Source organism: Sus scrofa, chromosome 3, assembly GCF_054392235.1.
Source record: "Sus scrofa isolate SSC_HxYL_T2T_F1_AM1 chromosome 3, Sscrofa_HxYL_maternal_Yorkshire_Landrace_v2.0, whole genome shotgun sequence".
In the NCBI taxonomy this organism is placed as follows: domain Eukaryota; kingdom Metazoa; phylum Chordata; class Mammalia; order Artiodactyla; family Suidae; genus Sus; species Sus scrofa.
The window spans coordinates 90,589,293-90,606,811 of record NC_139385.1 but is presented as its reverse complement, the minus strand read 5'-3'; the positions used below and the strand labels follow the sequence as shown (position 1 = coordinate 90,606,811).

At 39.6% G+C, this 17,519-nt stretch overlaps 1 pseudogene across 1 annotated transcript; it reads left to right on the top strand.

The window, feature by feature from the left end:
* Window positions 1-9,162: 9,162 nt before the first annotated feature.
* On the top strand, window positions 9,163-11,786 carry LOC100621972 (malate dehydrogenase, cytoplasmic-like; annotated as a pseudogene). The gene is made up of 3 exons (XR_014839870.1): window positions 9,163-9,331; window positions 10,576-10,665; window positions 11,471-11,786. The product of XR_014839870.1 is annotated as a malate dehydrogenase, cytoplasmic-like (transcript).
* Window positions 11,787-17,519: the final 5,733 nt, after the last annotated feature.

The following is a 17,519-nucleotide window of genomic DNA, read 5'->3' as shown; positions in this document are numbered from 1 at the left end:
CGAGGCCAGGGATCGAACCCGCAACCTCATGGCTCCCAATCGGGTTCGTCAACCACTGAGCCACGACGGGAACTCCTTTTGCACTACTTTTGTGATTGAATCAAACACTGAGAGCCTTTGATTACTAGTTTTTTTGTGGCAAGTAGAGAATGCTGTCTGTACATAATGACTTCTGTACATAATGATGTTTTTACAAATGTTTTCCATAGTCACACCAAATACAAATGGGAGGGGGATAAGTTATTAGAAGGGAGGATAGAAACCTACTGGAAACCAGAACTGCAATGATGATTGTCCATACTTAGCTCACACAAACTTGATACAGAGGCTCCCTGTTACACTTCAGTCTCATTCTAGGTTAGTTTAGTTCATCAGTGTGGGGTCTGGCGCTCTGTGTGCCTCCTGTACATTCCGGGTTATCATGGTGGGAAACCCAGCCGATACCAGCTGCCTGACTGCCTCCAAGGAGGCAGTCTATCCATCCCCAAGGAGGACTTCAGCTGCTTGACTCGTTTGGATCACAACTGAGGTAAAGCACAGCTAAGAAGATGCCTTCAAATCTTATGAATGTTCAACTTTAAACACTTTCTGGGAGCCACATCATGGCTCAGCGGAAATGAATCTGACAAGTAACCATGAGGACTTAGGTTCGATCCCTGGCCTCGCTCAGTGGGTTAAGGATCCGGTGTTGCTGTGAGCTGTGGTGTTGGTCACAGACATTTCTTGGATCTGGTGTTGCTGTGGCATAGGCTGGTGGCTATCGCGCCACTTTCACCCCTAACCTGGGAACTTCCATGACTTCCATGTGCCATAAGTGCGGCCCTAAAAAATAAAACAAACACATTTTCTTACTTTTAAAATAGCTGAGTCTTAGTTTGTGCTTTTTTTTCTTGTTGTTTTGTTTTAATAGGAAGCAATCCCAATTTATTAGGACACCTTTAATCTCTAAGGCAGCTGAACAAAATACTTAATTTTCTCAGCTATATTTCATTTCCTAACTTTAATTACACATGGTTGCTAATAATGTCTTCTCAGTACAGTGGTTAAAAATTAGTCATCAGTACAGATAATTCACATGATGGTACATAAATTATTTTTGTCAGATATAAAGGAGATTATAAAAAGACTTTAGCTTTGTGTCTCATATAGTTCTGCTTCCTTTCTCCCTACAGCTAAGCAATCAAATTAGATTTTTTATTTTATATTTAATTTCACTTTATATCCATCTAATATTCTGCATGTTTCTATAAAATTTCCTACTTTTCACTACTTGGTAGCTAAATTTTAATTGTTATTCAGTCTCCTTATCATTTTGAGCCTTAGGTAAAAATGCCACAGGATCAATGCTTTTTTAACAATAGCTTTTTATAAAAAACTAATGGCCATGCCACTCATCTGTGCTAGTTTCCTAGGCTTTCTAAGATCTTGACAATCCCTGTGCCCTTAGAAGTCATGACAAATTTCTAGTTCTTGTACATAACCTCTTTCCCTTCCTCTATTTGCTTTCCAGGCCATCCCTCCTCATCCACAGCTCATCTGCTGGATAGGCCTGTGCATTTGGTTCTTTTTCCCCTGGAGAAGACAACTTCATTTCAAAGAAACTATTTTTACTGAGGGTGGTGTAGGTCTAAGTTAAAAAACTGTTCCTGGACTCAGTGGGTCCATCACTGGGGTGCATAGCAATGAAAATGCCAAGTATTTCAATCACAGCATAAGTGTTTATTTCTTGTGATGAGAAGACTGAAAAGAAAAGAAAAGAAAAAAAAAAAAAAAGAGATAGAGAGAGAATAAAGAGAGCTCCCTGGTGGCCGAGTGTTTAAGGATTTGGCACCGTCACTGCTGTGGCTCAGGTTAGATCCCAGGCCCAGGAACTTCTGCAGGCCATGAGTACAGCCAAAACAAACAAACAAACAAACAACAACAGCAAAACAGGTAAGGAGACAGGGAGATGGCTCTCAAAACATTGTCTCCCCAAATAGCAAGATCAGGATATTTTAAGCTAAGGGTGCATGCATCTGCATGAAAGGGCAACTGAGATCTTCCATGTAAAGATGAAATTCTGGATGTACTTGCCCAGGTCAACAACATGCTCAAACATCCATGCATTGCATATTCAAAAATGGCAGAAATTCCAGCCCAGGGGTGGAGATTTTAGCTTTATAATGAGGCAAATGTCACTCTAGATTGACAAAATCCTGGCACCTATTTGAGTGAAGTCTCAAGCCCCAGCAAAGGTCCACATCATCATTCTTTCGGCTCCAGTTCATCTGGCGATTGAGTGCTTGAGGGATTTTGGAACCTGCAGAGCAACTTGAGAACATGCTTCAAGTTGACCTTTACGTTGAAACAGAACAGAACAGAGAGTCTTTATAATCGATTTGTTATCTTTGCTATGGTTACTTCTCTTGCCTAATAAAAGTCTTTTATTTCTGGATTCTTTGTTCTTTTTAAAAATCATTAATTACTGAGACCCATTCTTCGTTTCCACAGGAAGACCTGGGAGGCCCTGTTAATCTTTCTCCCAGTCTTCTTAGAACAAAAAAGTGTTCTGAAATTCACACTCTGTTTCTTAATTTAAGATTGTCCAATATGTATTACAATTTCTCTTACTGCTCAGTATTCTACTTCTGCAAGATATAACATGCTCTGGTTTAACCCCATACCTTCCTTATTACAGTCTGGCTAACAAAACCACTGCTTTCAACTAGGAATGGATAATCTTTCAGCTCCGGAGGACCCAGTGAAGGAAAAAAGGATCTACATTTAAGTTTCCATACTAAGCTGAATGCTTTACATCTCATTTGTCATTTACTTCTCAGAGTAACCATGAGATATCTGCTATTATCTCTCTTTTTCAGATAAAAGACCAAAACCCAGAAAGGTCAGGGAACCTGCTCAAAGTCACACAGCTAGTAAATGATGGAGGCACCTAGATCTGCATGACTCCAGACCCTGTGTGTGTTCTTACATACGGGATCGAGTAACCTAAATCCACTCACGAACTCTGTGACCCTGAGAATGTGTATTCACGATATAAAATTGGTTGTTAGCTGTATGTACCTAATACAGTAGATATGTGAATTAAATGAGGTAAGGTCTATGTTAAGCCCTTATCCTAGTCCCTGTCGCATAGTAAAACTCAGTAAAGCTTGGCTGCTATAATTATTACTGAGGTTGATGATGATGCTGATGATGAAGAGGGATATAACTAAGAACTGAGAAGAGTCACACCTCAGAAATCTCTCTGAATACTCCAGTTAATTTGAAGGACTTTGATTGATCAGCTTAAATTGGTAATATTTCCTGAGAGCCTTTGGTCGGTGGGCTCTGCTTTTTCCTGATTATTTAGCTGGGAAGGAATGGGTGTTTGGTTGAATGACTGGAGGCAGGAGATTGGGGAGAACAGGGATGAAGGAAAAGATGATACCATAAGGTGTTGCATTTGTAGACTGTGGAGTGCCAGATGGTGACTCACTATGTTGCAACAGGGAGAAAGAGGTAAATGACGACAACACTGACAAACTTCCATCTTTGCTGTTTGACCTGAGGCCTTGGTGGAGGCAGTCATTGGAAAATTCTGCTTCCAGAAGTACAACTAAATGACTTTGTCCCAGCGCCCGAAGCAGTTTTCCTTGTGGGGTGAAAGAATGATGAAAGAGGAAAGAAGGAGCCATTGCGTCAAATTTTGACTTTGGTAGGTGTTCCAGCATGCTTGTCTGGCACAGTGAGAGCTGTTAGGAAGTTTTTTTGCTTGTTTGTTTTTTGTTTTTGTTTTTCTTTTTACAGCTGCACCTGCAGCATATGGACATTCCCAGGTTAAGGGTCAAATCAGAGCTGCAGCTGCTGGTCTATACTCTAGCCAGGGATTGAACCCGTATCCTCCTGGCTACTAGTTGAGTTCTTGACCCACTGAGCCACAATGGGAACCCCCTAGGCAGTTTTTGAAGGAGCAATTTCTTCCTCCTTTACAGGCTATTAATCTAGTGAGAAAAGTAACCAACCCAAAACTCATTCTTCTTACATGAATAGACACTAGTTTATATAATTTGTCTTGGAATTCAGAGGACCTAGCTATCAAGTGACTGTCGCCTTCAGAATTCCCTTGTGCATCCTGTATATTTACAAATCAGAGCTCATCTGTGTCTGATGACAAGCTAATCTGACAATGAAACCATTTAGGTGGTGGCAGGGAGAAGAAAATTCCTGGAGCTGGAGAATGAATCAAAAATGTTTAACAGGAGTTCCCTTGCAGTGCAACATGTTAAGGACATGGAGTTGACACTGCAATAGCTCAGGTTACTGCTGTGGCACAGATTCTACACCAGATCTGAGAACTTCCCCATGCCGCAGGGGTGGATAAAAAAAAAAAAAGGAGTCAAATCTTTCAAACCATGCCACTGCTTGATCAACTAAGTCTATGTAATAGTCTAAATCTTTTGTTGTTATTTCAATGATCTTCAAGGCATCATCAAGGGGAATAAATTCTATCTGAAGAAAGCACTTTCTTTGCTCATCCATAATAAGCAGCTCCTCATGCACCTCATGGTACATCTCAAGTTTTATCATGAGGTTGCAGCACTTCTATCCCATCTTTGAGCTCCACTTGTAATTCTAGTTCTCTTGCTATTTCTAAGATATCTGCCATTACTTCCTCCAATGAAATCTTAAACCCCTCAAAGTCATCCATGAGGGTTGGAACTAACCTATTCCAAACTCCTACTAATGTTGGTATTCCCATATTAATCACAAATGTTCCTTTCTTTTTTTTTTTTTTTTTTTTCAGGGCTGCATCTGTGGCATATGGAAGTTCCCAAGCTAGGGGTCAAATCGGAGCTACAGCTTCCAGCCACAGCCACAGCCACAGCCACAGCCACAGCAACTCAGGATCCGAGCTGCATCTGTGAGTTACCTACAGCACACAGCAATGGCGGATTCTGACCCATTGACCCAAGCCATGGATCAAGCCCCCATCCTCATGGATACTAGTCAGATTCATTTCCGAGCCACAATGGGAACTCTCACGAATGCTTTTTTTATTTTGCTTTGTTTTTTGTCTTTTTAGGGCTGGACCCATGGCACATAGAGGTTCCCAGGCTAGGGGTCTGAACAGAGCTATAGCTGCCGGACTACGCCAAAGCCACAGCAATGCCAGATCCCAGCCACGCCTGCGACATAACACCACAGCCCACAGCAATGCTGGATCCTGAACCCACTGAGTGAGGCCAGGGATTGAACCTTCAACCTCATGGTTTCTAGTTGGATTCATTTCTGCTGCACCACAATGGGAACTCCTCCACAAATGTTCTTAATGGCATTTCAAATGGCATTTCAACCTTTCCAGAAGGTTTTCGATTGACTTTGCCCAGATCCATCAGAGGAATAGCTGTGGCAGGTGTAGCCTTATGAAATGCATTTCTTATATCACGAGACTTGAAAGTCAAAATGACTCCTCGATCCATGGGCTATAGAATGGATGTTATATTAGCAGATACATTATCCATTAGTCATATTACCTACAAGCTCTTGGGTGACCATGTACATTGTCAATGAGCAGTAATATTTTGAAACAAATCTTTGTTTCTGAGCTGTAGATCTCAACAATGGGCTTAAAATATTCAGTAAACCATGTTGTCAACAGATGTGCTGTCATCCAGGCTTGATTGTCCCATTTATAGAGCACAGGCAGAGTAGATTTAGCAGAATTCTTAAGGACTCTAAGATTTTCAGAATGGTAAGTGAGCACTGGCCTCAGCTCAAAGTCATCAGCTGCATTAGCCCCTAATGAGAGAGTCAGCCTGTCCTTTGAAGCCTGATATTGACTTCTCTCTAGCTATAAAATTCCTAGGTGATGTCTTCTCCCAATAGAATGCTTTTTGTCTACATTGAAATTCTGTTGTTGTGTGTAGCCACCTTCATTAGGTAGTTTAGCTAGAACTTCAGGATAACTTGCAGCTTCTGTGTCAGCACTTGATGCTTCACCTTTCACTTTTATGTTGTAGAGATAGTTTCATTCCTTAAACCTCACAAACCAACCTCTGCTAGCTTTCTTCTGTAGCTTCCTCACCTCTCTTAGCCTTCATAGAATTGAAGAGAATTAAAAGTCTTCCTCTGGATTAGACTTTGGCTTAAGGGAATGTTGTGGCTGGTTTGATCTTCTATTCCGACCTCTAAAATTTTCTCCCTATCAGCAATAAGGCTGTTTTGTTTTCTTATCATGTGTGTTCACTGGTGTAGCACTTTTAATTTCCTTCAAGAACTTTTCCTTTGCAGTCACAATTTAGCTAACGGTTTGGCCTAGCTTTCAGCTTATCTTGCTTTGGACATGCCTTCCTCACTAAACTTAATTATTTCCAGCTTTTGATTTAAAGTGAGGAATGTGCAACTCTTCCTTTGACTTGAAGACTTGGAGGCCACTGTAGGGTTTATTAATTGGCCTAAATTCAGTATTGCTGCATGTCAGGGAATAAGGAGGCTCAAAGGAGAGGGAGAAAGAGAGGGGAACGACTGGTCAGTGTAGCAGTCAGAAAACATGTGTTTGTTAAGTTTGCCCTCATATGCAGGCACAGTTCCCGGCAACCCAGAACAGTTACAATAGTAATATTAAGAGTCACTGATCACATGTCACTATAACAAATATAATAATAATGAAAAAGTGTGAAATATTTTGAGAATTACCAAAATGTAACACAGAGACATGAAATAAGCAAATTCTGCTGGGAAAAAAATGGTGCTCTACAATTGCTGGACACAGGGTTGCCACAAACCTTCAATTTGCAAAAATGCAATATCTGTAAAATTCAATAAAGCAAAGCTCGGTAAGAGGAGTTGTACCTATAAACTACACCCAACCATGTTTTCTTTCCTGCACGTTACCTTATCAGTGAATAACAAAATAAGCAAGCTGATTTGATTTAAATCTTTTGAAACATAATTTTCTAGGCCTTTCTGTGTCTACTGTACCACATAACATAACTGATATTCATGTGACTACAGGACAAGCAGGAGCCTAAAGTGCTTTCTGAACCTACAACTAGAGATTGTTACTACTGTTGTAATTCTAGTATTATATGTGTGTTATATTTAAACACTTATTTTTGGGTTTTCTCATCTATAAAGTGATGATAGCCATACTTTGGTATCTGAGTCCCTTCCAACTCCAAAATTTAATATTTAGGGTTATTTGAAAATTAGTTAATTTATATATGGTATCAAATAAAAGCTTTACTTAAAAACAGATAAAGTATCTAAATATCTGATTGCTCAGAAATGTTGAGGAGATACCTCTACTCTAAAACATTCTGCTTAAATATTGTACTCTATAATATTTCAGGCTCAGAGTTTATTTACACTATTAAGCCGCTTTGGGAAATTAACAAGCAAAAGAACGTGTGCGGGTTTTTGATTTTGTTTTTGTTTTACAAATCAGTGTAACTTAGGGTCTCTTGAAGTTTCAGCAGCTTTTTACCTTAAGGGGATTTGTCAAGTCACATTTGAAATAAAGAAACACTTGTCTAAGGAATATATTTGTTTTCTGTTGAACTAGATTGCTCTCAAACTTGGTGTGACTTCTGATGATGTCAAGAATGTCATCATCTGGGGAAACCATTCCTCAACTCAGTATCCAGATGTCAACCATGCCAAGGTGAAACTGCAGGCAAAGGAAGTTGGTGTTTATGAAGCTGTGAAGGATGACAGCTGGCTCAAGGGAGAGATCATCATGGTGAGAAAAATCCGGGAGCACTCTTCACAACTGAGCATCAAGAACTCTTGAGAGGAGGAGTTCCCTTCGTGGCTCAGTGGTTAACGAACCCAACTACGATCCATGAGGATGTGGGTTTGATCCCTGGCCTCTCTCAGTGGGGTAAGGATCTGGTATTGCTGCGAGCTGTGGTCTAAGTCTCAGACATGGCTCAGATCTCACATTGCTGTGGCTGTGGCATAGGCTGGCAGTGGTAGCTCCAATGTGACCCCTAGCCTGGGAGCCTCCATGTGCCGTAGGTGCGACCCTAAAACAAAAAGAACTCTTGAGAGGAGTTCCCATCATGGCTCAGCAGAAACGAATCTGACTGGTATACATGAGGACTCATGTTCAATTCCTGGTCTCTCTCAGTGGGTTAAGGAATCGGCATTGCCATGAGCTGTGGTGTAGGTCGCAGGCCAGCGGCTACAGCTCTGATTAAACCCCTAGCCTGGGAATATCCATATACCACTAACGCAGCCCTAAAAAGACAAAAAACAAACAAAAGAACTCTTGAAAGACACACCACCTTAGTGACCTGGGTGTCTCTCTAAGGGAGGAAACTCAAGGATAGCAGCCTTTGATATGATCCTTTGGGGATCATATTAATCCAGTTATAATCCAGTCTGATCTGTTGTGTGGCCATCAAGATTGATTGTTAGGGAGTTCCCGTCATGACTCAGTGGGTTACAAAACCAACTAGTATTCATAGAATGCAGGTTAGATCTTTGGCCTCACTCAGTGGGTTAAGGATTTAGCATTGCTGTGAGCTATGGTATAGGTTGCAGAAGAGGCTCAGATCCCAAGTTGTGGTGGCTCTGACATAGGCCAACAGCTCCAGCTCCAATTTGACCCCTAGCCTGGGAACTTACATTTGCCACAGGTGTAGCCCTAAAAAAAATAAAATAAAAAGGCAAAAAAAAAAACAAAAACAAAAAACAAAAAACAAAACGGAGTTCCCATCGTGGCACAGCAGAAACAAATCTGACTAGGAACCATGAGGTTGTGGGTTCGATCCCTGGCCTCACTCAGTGGGTTGGGGTTCTGGCATTGCTGTGAGCTGTGGTGTAGGTCGCAGTCGAGGTTCGGATCTGGCGTTGCTGTGGCTGTGGTTTAGACTGGCAGCTGTAGCTCTGATTCGACCCCTAGCCTGGGAACCTCCATGTGCCGCGGGTGCAGCCCCCAAAAAAAGGACAAAAAGACAAATAAAATAAAATAAAATAAATAAAAATAAAAAGGGTTTGTTAAAGTGGGAAAAAAACTAGATCGCCTCTAGTCATCCAGCTATCTTACAGAGATTCATTTCTTTGTATGAAGTGTGGATTTGTATTTCCCTTTGCAAGAAGACTGGAGCTTACAAGTGAAATAAATTTAATAAGGCCACATGAGGTAGTTGCGTGATTTCAGAGGGGACACATTAAGCCATGATTGTGGCCTTTCTCCCCAGGAGTAGCAATGCTCCCTCTGCCTGCCAAACCCACACTGTGCAGCAGTGCGATGCTGTTGTCATCAAGGCTCGAAAACCGTCCAGTGCAATGTCTGCAAAAAGCCATCTCTGACCACATCAGAGACATCTGGTTTGGAACCCCAGAGGTGAGGACGCAGTGATTTGCACAGGCAACTCTTTATTTTATTTTGGTTTTCTGATGCTATAAGATTTAAAAAACAAACAAACAAACAAAAAAACCAGTCTTGCAGTTAGGCTGGTTAGGTTCTACCCCAGCTCAGCTGCTGAATAGCTGAGTAACCTTGGGAAAGCTGCTTAAGCTTTCTGAGCTATTTTGTCATCTTTTACATGGCATTCACCTCACAGGGCTATGAGGGTAATGAGATGTTTGTGGAAAGCACCTAGTACACACGGTTGAGGTGACCTTTTTTCTTCTTAAAGCATATATTAGGCCATGTTTCTCTGGCCTGCTCGGAAGAGTATAATTAGATAATAACCATGGAAGTTGCCCTGTTGTACAAGTGCCTGGTGATCGCTCCTTATTAAAATAATGAAGTTATGCACATATTAAGAGACTGTCACCTGCTATAACCACTATGGAAAACAGTATGGAGGTAACTCAGAAAACTACCATATGACCCAGCAATCCCACTCTTGGGCACATATCCAGACAAAACTTTCCTTGAAATAGACACATGTATCCGTATATTCATTGCAGCCCTATTCATAAGAGCCAAGACAGGGAAACAACGTAAATGTCCATCAGGAGATGAATAGATTAAGAAGATGTGTTATGTATACACAATGGAATACTACTCAACCATAAAAAAGAACAAAACAATGCCATTTGCAGAAACATGGATGGAACTATAGACTCTCATACTAAGTGAAATAAGTCAGAAAGAGAAAGACAAATATTATATGATATCACTTATTTCTGGAATCTAATATATGGCACAAATGAACCTTTCCACAGAAAAGAAACTCATGAATTTGGAGAATAGACTTGTGGTTGCCAAGAGGGAGGGAGAGGGAGTGGAATGGACTGGGAATTTGGAGTTAATAGATACAAACTATTGCCTTTGGAATGGATAAGCTGTATAGCACTGCTGTATAGCACAGGGAACTATATCTAGTCATTTATGATGGAGCATGGTGGAGAATAATGTGAGGAAAAGAATGTATATATGTATGTGTGACTGTGTCAACATGCTCTATGGTAGAAATTGACAGAGCACTGTAAACCAGCTATAGTGGGGGAAAAAAGGACAAAAAAAAGAGAACCTGTCACTTGGTTTACTTTTGTTAGTTCATGTGTCAGTTGGTTATGTAAACTAATCCCTTAATACCATGAGAATGTAAAACATTGCTTCTAATTTGTTATTTTTAGGGAGAGTTTGTGTCCATGGGCATTATCTCTGATGGCAACTCCTATGGTGTTCCTGATGATCTGCTCTACTCATTCCCTGTTACAACCAAGGTGAGGCATTTGGGATTATTTTCCTCCATCCCCTAAGGGGAAAGTAATTGTGTGTTTTTACTAATAATGGTATAATTTAGTCTAAAACATTGTTCCTTTATTAAATTAGGCATTTCAGCTTTAAAATCATACAAGCTCAGCTTCAGGTAATTAACATATCGAAATTAATCTGGAAAGCAAGTTTCAGCTCTTCCCATAAGACACGTTTTATTATTATGCCTCTAATATTGGATACCTACAAATGTTCTCTTTGAAATGAAGCAATGGTTCTCAGTATTGTGGCTCTATATCATACCCATACTAAAGTCATGCTTTTTATGTTTGCTAATTAAAGATTTTTTCCTAGATTCAATGAGTTTCAAATTCAGGTGTTGAGTTTTTAATCAGAATTAGTTTGTTTATTAAGATCTGACTTTGGGAGTTCCCATTGTGGCTCACTGGTAAAGAACCTGACCAGTATCAATGAGGATATAGGTTCAGTTCCTGGCCTCACTCAGTTGGTTAAGGATCCAGCATTGCCTTGAGCTATCGTGTAGGTCATAGGTGCAGCTCGGATCTGGTGTTGCTATGGCTGTGGCATAGACTGGCAGCTGCAGCTCCAATTCTACCCCTAGCCTGGGAACTTCCACATGCAAAGGATGAGGCCCTAAAAAATAAAATAAAATCCAGATTTGATTTACTTCTTTAGAATCAGATTTTAAAGCATACTTCTCTAGATTAGGTTCAACTCCTCTAAGTTGTTGCTTGGTGGAACATCAATTCTAATTTAATGATAAATCTCTTATTTACAATTATTTTCAAACAGGATAAGACCTGGAAGTTTCTGGAAATTCTCCTGTTAATGATTTCTCTCTTGAGAAGATGGATCTCACTGCAAAGGAACTGGCAGAAGAAAAAGAAACTGCATTTGAATGTATTTCTTCTGCCTGACTAGACAGTCATTTCAATGCTACTAAATGCCCCAAAGCTGAAGAATCTAAATGTCATTTTTGACGCTAGTACCAAATAATAATAATGCCATCCTTAAATTACTTGTGAAAAACAACACATTTTAAAATTTGTGACAGTTCGTCATCATGCTGTTAGTGGCACAGTCCAAAATAAATATTTATTCAAATAAACACGAGTGAGACTCAGGAGTTTCCATTGTGGCACAGTGGAAATGAATCCGACTAGGAACAAAGAGGTTTTGGTTTGGATCCCTGGCCCGGGTCAGTGGGTTAAGCATCTGGCATTGCCCTGAGCTGCTGTGCTGTAGGTTGCAGACACCGCTTGGATACTGCATTGCTGTGGTGTAGGCCAGTGGCTACAGCTCTGATTAAACCCCTAGCCTGGGAACCTCCATATGCCATGAGTGCAGCTCTAAGAAGACCAAAAAAAAAGATGACTCAGACTCTAATTTCTAGATTCTATTTTGTTTCTATTCAGAAAACAAACTTGTATGTTTCCCAGCTTCCCTAAGGGGTTATGATTACAGGAAAAAAAAAAAAGGAGAAAGGCAGTAAAGAAAGAAAACATTACACAAGGTAAAGCGTAATTCTCTCATATTAAATAGAACAGGAAAAATCCACCTTGTAATAATAAATCTACTCTAGAATATATTTTTAAACATTACCTATGTTAGGCAATTAAACACGAATTTTTCAAACTAAATTTATGCTATGTGAATAATTTGATTTTAAATTAACTGTTAAATAAGCTGCAGATAATACTCTGATAACAATTTCATGCCATTAGATGAACTTAGTCATTTTCAAGACAGGAGAAGAAAGTAATAAGTCTTCCCTTGAGGTATTTCTCTACAGCAGACAAGGAATCACTTTCTTTTTTTTTTTTTGCTTTTTTTTTTTTTTTTTTTGCTTTTTAGGGCTACACCCATGGCATATGGAGGTTCCCAGGCCAGGGTTGAATCAGAGCTACAGCTGCTGGCCTACACCATAGCCATAGCAATGTTGGATCCTCAACCCACTGATCGAGGCCAGGGATCAAACCCAGGCCCTCATGGATCCTAGTCAGGTTCATTAACTGCTGAGCCATGAAGGGAACTTCAGGAATCACTTTTCATAACTGGTAAATACCACAGAAATTTATACTAGTGGGAATATTCTCAATCTAAGCTTATTACTAGAAACATACTGATGTTCAAACTAGTCTTTTTTTCCCAAAATCTATGATGACAAGAGACATATTTTCATCCTTGTAGTTAACTCTACATAAAAGATACTTCATAAATCTATCGGGGCCTGATACAGTGTTCTTTGTGGGTCCCCAAATAGATGGCTGGATTTGTTATTCAAAATTACCTGTATCTGATATCTCATGTGTAGAAAAGCAAAAAGCAAGTGAGTAAAAAGTGCTTTTAGAAATGCTATCAATTAGTATATGACATTTTCATAAAATATTTTTAAAATTTTATATAAAGGAAGTACGAATGTGTACCAAATACATTTTTCTGTACTCTACTTGTCACACTGGGACTCTGCAGACTTTTTTTTAACAGCTGGTCCTTATTAAAAATCTGAACATATGCTGGGAAAACTGGACAGCTACATATAAAAGAGTGAAATTAGAACATTCTCTAACACTGCTCACAAAACTAAATTCAAAATGGTCTAAACACCTAAATGTAAAACCACATACTATAAAAACTCTTAGAGGAAAACATAGAGAGCTCTTTGACATTAAGTCGCAGCAATATCTTTTTGGATCTACCTCCAAGAGTAATGAAAATAAAAACAAACAAATGAGACATAATTAAACTCAAAAGTTTTTACACTGCAAAGAATACCATAAAATGAAAAGACATCCGACGGAATGGGAGAAAATATTTGCAAATGAAACACCTGACAAAGGATTAATCTCCAAAATATATAATCATCTTATGCAACTCTATATAAAAAAAAAGTCCAATCAAGAAGACCTAAAAAGATGTTTCATCAAAGGATACAGATGGAAAAAAAAAAATTTTAAAAACTGAAAACAAACAAAAAAAGATGCTCAACATCTCTAATGATTAGAGAAATGCAAATCAAAAATAAAATGAGGTATCACCTCACACCAGTCAGAATGGCCGTCATCAAAGTATACAAATAATAAATGCTGGATAGGGTGTGGAGAAGAGGGAAATCTACACTGTTGGCAGGAATGTAAGTTGGTGCAACCACTCCCACTCCCAGGCACATGTCTAGAGGAAACCATAATTTGAAAATATACACACACCCCGATGTTCACTGAGGCACTATTTACAATAGCCACGACATGGAGGCAATCTAAATGTTCATCAGCAGAAGAATGGATTAAGAAGATGTGGTGCATATATACTACAGAATACTTCCCAGCCATAAAAAAGGAAATAATGCCATTTGTAGCAACATGGACGGACTAGAGACTTTCATACTAAATGAAGTAAGTCAGACAAAGACAAATATATGATGTCACTTACATGTGGAATCTTAAAAAAAAGATAGAGAAGATACAAATGAACTTACTTACAAAACAGAAAACAGACTCACAGACTTCAAAAATGAAGTTATGATTACCAAAGGGGAAAGGTGGCAGAGGGGGATGGATTAGGGGTTGGGACTGGCATATGCACACTATGGTATAATGCATGGTCAATTGGAACTCTCCTTAATATTCTGGAATAATTTATATGGGAAGAGAATCTGACAAAGAAGGAAGAATGAAGAATACACTCTGGCTTCTCCGTGTCGTCTTCATCTATCATTACTTCTCTTGACTTTATACAGAAGCAGAAAATAATTACACAGATGAGTCAAGCTCACCATTTTTTTTTCCTTCTTTTTTGCGGTCACATCTACAGCGTATGAAAGTTCCCAGACCAGGGGTCAAATCAGAGCTGCTGCTGCCAGCCTCTGCCACAGCAATGCAGGATCTGAGCCACATTTTGACCTATGCCACAGCTTGCAGCAACACTGGATCCTTAAGCAACACTGGACCCTGAGCAAGGCCAGGGATCCAACTCGCAACTTCACAGAGACCAAGTTGGGTTCTTAACCCACTGAGCCACAATGGGAACTCCCCAAACTTATCTTTAAAAAAGCAATTAAGTGGAAGCATGAAAACAAATTTCATGTGGAATTAAAAGGAAAAATGTCAGATGAAGAAGGTGTGAGTGAATTTAAGTTATAAAACCTAGGTGACACAACTAGAAGATACAATATAAAGAAAATTAAATTTACTCAATGTGTTTACTTTTATTTTATCATCTATTTTTACACACTGGCCTATTGATTCTGTAAATTAATCTTACCCAATTCCTTAAAACCAGAGATCACATAAACATAAATGAAATGAGAGAAAGCTGGTAGATTGAGATATCTTTCTGTACAAACAAGTAATTTCTCACCAACTGTGCTTTTGAAGCATGGCTTTGTGTTGAATATATTCACCTTGTAATTTGATTATTCCTTATGCCATTCACTTCTGTCACCTTAACTAGGAAAACAAAGCATTATATTGCCTCCTCTCTTAATGGACCAGAGTCCAAGCCCAGGAAATTGTGTCCTTAAGAAGCACAATAATTTGTGAAAAGCCCATGCCTTTCAAAAGCATTTTACTAGAATTTGAGGAAGTTCATGTGGGTGAATTATAGGGCAAAAAAGACAGAATATTTTAAACCGATAAATATGGATTCAAAAACTTACACAAAACTTATAATCTGAATAAAATAAACCTTGGGAGAAAATTGGCCTCTAAAGATCCTTTACCTGGTAATGTTTCCCAAACAACAGAGAAAAATGACCAGCAAAAGCTTTTTTTTTTTTTTTCTTTTTTTGTCTTTTGTTTTTTTAGGGCCGCACCTGCGGCACATGGAGGTTCCCAGACTAGGAGTCTAATCAGAGCTATAGCTGCTGGCCTACATCCCAGCCACAGCAACACCAGATCCAAGCCATGTCTGCGACCTACACCACAGCTCACAGCAACGCTGGATCCTTAACCCACTGAGAGAGGCCAGACATTGAATCCACAACCTCATGCTTCCTAGTCTGATTCATTTCCACTTTGCCACAGGGGAACTCCATCAAAAGCTTTTTTTAAAAAAAATGAAAAGTATGGGGTTGTTTTTAATTACAAGAAACTGTAAAAAAGGAGGGAAAAAAAGCCCTACAATCCTCCTGACAGTTAAATCATATTTTACATAAAAGTAATACATAAATATTAGAAAGTCAGTGAAATGGTGTTAAATGAAAACCAAGGTGTTCCCTGGTGGCTCAGTGGGTTAAGGACCTGGCACATCTGTGCTGTGGTTTGGGTTCCATCTGTGGTATGGGAACTTCTACATGCTGTGAGGTGTGGCCAAAAAAACATAAATAAATAAGAGAGAAAGAAAACCAAAAGCTTCTTCCTTTTCCCAGGAATAAACTGTCTTGGAAAAAATGAGGTTTTTTTAACCTTCCAGAGAGAGAAAAAAAAAAAAAGAATACAAACACATATATTTATTTTGAAAGTTTTTTAAAAAAAGTGGAGAAATAGGAGTTCCCGTCGTGGCGCAGTGGTTAACGAATCCAACTAGGAACCATGAGGTTGCAGGTTTGATCCCTGCTCTTGCTCAGTGGGTCAAGGTTCCGGTGTTGCCGTGAGCTGTGGTGTAGGTCGCAGACACAGCTTGGATCCTGCGTTGCTGTGGCTCTGGCGTAGGCTGGCAGCTACAGCTCCTATTCGACCCCTAGCCCGGGAACCTCCATATGCCGCAGGAGCAGCCCAAGAAATGACAAAAAGACAAAAAAAAAAAAAAAAAAAAAAAAAAAAGTGAAGAAATATACAGAAAAAAATTATTTTATTCACCTAACACCTACCCTGAAAAAAGGAGTTTTCTTATCCTTCCAGGAAGAAAAAAAGATGGACTATACAGTGAAAAGAAATTTCTTTTTCTTTGTGTGTGTGTGTGTGTGTGTATGTTTTAAGGCCACACATGGAGTGGCACATGGAGGTTCCTGGCTAGGGGTCGAATTGGACCCGTAGGTGCTGGCCTACACCACAGCCACAGCAACACTGGATCCAAGCTGCTCTGTGGCCTATACCACAGCTCACGGTAACGCCATATCCTTAACCCAATGAGCAAGACCAGGGATCAAACATGCAACCTCCTGGATGTTAGATTCGTTTCCACTGAGCCACGACAGGAACTCCCCCCAAATTTATTTTATTTACCTAACTCCCACCCACTTAAACTCCATTTTAGTCTCTTTGTCAAGAGTACAGAAATATTCAAAGTAAAACCCTAGTTATGTATGAAAATATGTGGGTGTTTCTTTGTAATCTTCTCATTTTTGTACATAAACTATAACATGCTAAATACACTGTTCTGCGCTCTGCTTTTTTCCCCTCAGTAATATCTCTTAGAGCTATAGTGATACCACCTCATTCATTTGAACAGCTGTGTAGTAGTCCATTGAATGGATATAACAAATTTTATATACTTAGTCACCAGTCAATGACTTTTAGGTTCTTTCCAATCTTTCACTACTGTAAAGATACTGTACTATTTTTATAAGTAGGTTATTTACACACGTGCAAGTGCATATGTGGAATAAATTATTTATTTAATTTTTTTTGGCCCACAGCATGTAGAAGTTCCCGGGCTAGGGACTGAACCTGTACTGTAACAGCGACCCAAGCTGCTACAGCAACAACACCAGATACTTAACCTACTGTGCCAAGAGGGAACTCCTTGAATAAATGCTTCAAAGAAATCACAATGGGGAGTTCCCATCATGGCTCAGTGGTTAACAGATCTGACAAGGAACCATGAGGTTTCGGGTTCGATCCTTGGCCTTGCTCAGTGGGTTAAGGATCCAGTGTTGCCATGAGCTGTGGTGTAGGCCACAGAT